Here is a 4,018-nt window from a genome sequence, read left to right on the forward strand (position 1 = left end):
AAATAAATAAAATAACATAATGATAAAATAATATATACAATATTTACAGAATCGACCTGAGGATCCCTGAGCCCACTCTATCCCCCACGTGTGTGGGGTAGAGCAGAGCTCAAGAGAAGCTTAAATGTGAGTGTCATATGCCTAATAGTTCTTGAGATATAGATTTTCCAAAATAAATTCACTAACTACTGATTTTTCAATACATTTTTGTGAAATGTTGCTTTTTAAAAACCTACATCTCGAGAACTATTGGACGTAAATAGCTCTATTAGGGCTCATATTTTGGCAAATTTACTCTACTTTAAATGTTGTTTAAGTCTCAGCTGATTGATATGTCTTTTAATAGATTTTACATCAGATAATATCAAAATTAATCTGTAATTATCAAAATAAAATATCGATATTGTATTTTTCAATTTTATTGCCTTTTTAAACAAAATATCTATATTTCGATAAAATAATATAGGAATGTTGTTCCTAATATTCCATATCGATATTACAACAATACAAAATATCGAAGTAAACCCAAACATAAACAACCCGAAGTGAATCCAGCAAAACTTGGTAATGACGAGTGCCCAATTTTCTTTATATTTCTCAAAATTGCCATACTTGTACATTGTTTATATACAATCGAACTTGGGTTCTCTCTCCCACTTTGAAAGACCTGCAGGAATTTGAAGAGATCTTTGAAGTCTGTGGCATGTTTGGGAAAATTGCAGCTAAACGGATTCTCATCTGTCGGTGAAGATTTTCCACAGGCAAGAGGTGTTTCTCTGTATCGGAAAAGAATTTATCACTGTATCTTTTCTTAAATGGGACAAGTCTCATTTGCAGTCGACTTTAGTCTGTTTTTTAAAGTTTGAACGTTACGTTCAGCTAGAACATTTGTAGCAGGATGTCCCGGTGCAATGAACTTTTGGATGATTCCATTCTCTTTGCAAGAAGTGCGGAATTCATCACTGAAAAATGGAGGCGTTGTTAGAGTCAATTACTTGTGGACATCCATGTGAAACGAAGATGATTTCCAATAAATAAATAGTTGAAAAACTGCTAGGTGCATTCTTGCTGATTTTTATTTCGGCCCACTTAGACTTAGCATCCACAACAGCAAGATAGAAGCAGTTTCCGTATGGGCCGGCGTAGTCCAAGTGAATCCTTTCCCAATTCTCCTGTGGAGGATCTCAAGGATGGAGCGGAACTTTCGGAGGATTTGCTCAAATTTCACAACCTTTGACCAAACGTTCGATATCTTAGTCAATATTCGGCCAAAAGACATATCGGCGGGCAAGCTGCTTCATTTTGATTATTCCAAGTCTGGTGAAGCTCTTTTAGAACACCGGAACGTACACTCTATCTTGCTGGAAAATAATGTTATCCACTAAAGTGTACTCAGAATCTGTATTGCTACCCTTGAGATCAGTCATGATTTTCACAAGCTCTGGATCTACAGCTGTTTTCTCTTTGATAATATGAGAACTTGAAATATGGAAAAGTGTGTCTGCACATATTTGGTTGACTTCATAACTCATGAGCGCGTCTGATAAAGCTCGAAAAAGCCAATCAACGTTTTTATTATCTTTCCCTTTCTTCCATTTGACAACATAATCATACCCTGAAAGCAATAATGCATATCATAGTAAACGTGCAGATGTCATTTGTAGGAGGGTTTTCCGGTGGTCAAAGATCCTGTACAATGACTCGTTATCCGAAGTTCGAAATGTTTTCCTTATAGATAATAATAGAAATGACCTAAACTGAAAATTATAGCTCAGCTGGTCTGTTTCGTGGAGTCATTCTACATTGAACAGACTCTCAACCATGTTTTATGTCATATCGTTTTAAAATGCTAAAAGAAGGAAATATTTTTCCGTGAGGAGGTGTAGATAGTTGACCGTAGATTAATGATTGGAGAAGTTTGTCGTGGGGTGCGGTCAGCAAAGAACAACATAAATAAATAAATATGAAATGTATATAGTTGACCGTAGATTACTCATTGGAGAAGATGATCGGGGGGTGCGGTCAGCAAAGAACAACATAAATAAATAAATATGAAATGTATATAGTTGACCGTAGATTACTCATTGGAGAAGATGATCGGGGGGTGCGGTCAGCAAAGAACAACATAAATAAATAAATATGAAATGTATATAGTTGACCGTAGATTACTCATTGGAGAAGATGATCGGGGGGTGCGGTCAGCAAAGAACAACATAAATAAATAAATATGAAATGTATATAGTTGACCGTAGATTACTCATTGGAGAAGATGATCGGGGGGTGCGGTCAGCAAAGAACAACATAAATAAATAAATATGAAATGTATATAGTTGACCGTAGATTACTCATTGGAGAAGATGATCGGGGGGTGCGGTCAGCAAAGAACAACATAAATAAATAAATATGAAATGTATATAGTTGACCGTAGATTACTCATTGGAGAAGATGATCGGGGGGTGCGGTCAGCAAAGAACAACATAAATAAATAAATATGAAATGTATATAGTTGACCGTAGATTACTCATTGGAGAAGATGATCGGGGGGTGCGGTCAGCAAAGAACAACATAAATAAATAAATATGAAATGTATATAGTTGACCGTAGATTACTCATTGGAGAAGATGATCGGGGGGTGCGGTCAGCAAAGAACAACATAAATAAATAAATATGAAATGTATATAGTTGACCGTAGATTACTCATTGGAGAAGATGATCGGGGGGTGCGGTCAGCAAAGAACAACATAAATAAATAAATATGAAATGTATATAGTTGACCGTAGATTACTCATTGGAGAAGATGATCGGGGGGTGCGGTCAGCAAAGAACAACATAAATAAATAAATATGAAATGTATATAGTTGACCGTAGATTACTCATTGGAGAAGATGATCGGGGGGTGCGGTCAGCAAAGAACAACATAAATAAATAAATATGAAATGTATATAGTTGACCGTAGATTACTCATTGGAGAAGATGATCGGGGGGTGCGGTCAGCAAAGAACAACATAAATAAATAAATATGAAATGTATATAGTTGACCGTAGATTACTCATTGGAGAAGATGATCGGGGGGTGCGGTCAGCAAAGAACAACATAAATAAATAAATATGAAATGTATATAGTTGACCGTAGATTACTCATTGGAGAAGATGATCGGGGGGTGCGGTCAGCAAAGAACAACATAAATAAATAAATATGAAATGTATATAGTTGACCGTAGATTACTCATTGGAGAAGATGATCGGGGGGTGCGGTCAGCAAAGAACAACATAAATAAATAAATATGAAATGTATATAGTTGACCGTAGATTACTCATTGGAGAAGATGATCGGGGGGTGCGGTCAGCAAAGAACAACATAAATAAATAAATATGAAATGTATATAGTTGACCGTAGATTACTCATTGGAGAAGATGATCGGGGGGTGCGGTCAGCAAAGAACAACATAAATAAATAAATATGAAATGTATATAGTTGACCGTAGATTACTCATTGGAGAAGATGATCGGGGGGTGCGGTCAGCAAAGAACAACATAAATAAATAAATATGAAATGTATATAGTTGACCGTAGATTACTCATTGGAGAAGATGATCGGGGGGTGCGGTCAGCAAAGAAACAACATAAATAAACAAAAGATATTTATTTATTTTATGCCGACGTTTCGACCTGAGTATCAGGTCTTCATCAGGGCTATAAAAACAAAAAGACAACAACCATCATCTTTTGACCTTTAGATTTCTGTTATAAAACGTCTTTTGCCTACCTGCACTCTAGCGGCTTTTCCTACAATTTATAACAATGTTCTTTCCTAATTTCTTTAATTAATTCTTTATAGATTCTTTCCGCTGTATCATTTATTTGTTGCTCACATTTATATGTATATAAATAATAATGTAATCAATCTACTACTGTCTTGTCCATAATTAGTTACCAACTAATTTATATTTTCATTCCATTATTGTGTATATTTCCAAATTTTTAGTCTATTATTTATTTTATTTTATATATTTATTTTT

The sequence above is a fragment of the Halyomorpha halys genome, unplaced genomic scaffold (assembly GCF_000696795.3).
Source record: "Halyomorpha halys isolate HHAL.00 unplaced genomic scaffold, Hhal_1.1 Scaffold2484.1, whole genome shotgun sequence".
NCBI lineage: Eukaryota > Metazoa > Arthropoda > Insecta > Hemiptera > Pentatomidae > Halyomorpha > Halyomorpha halys.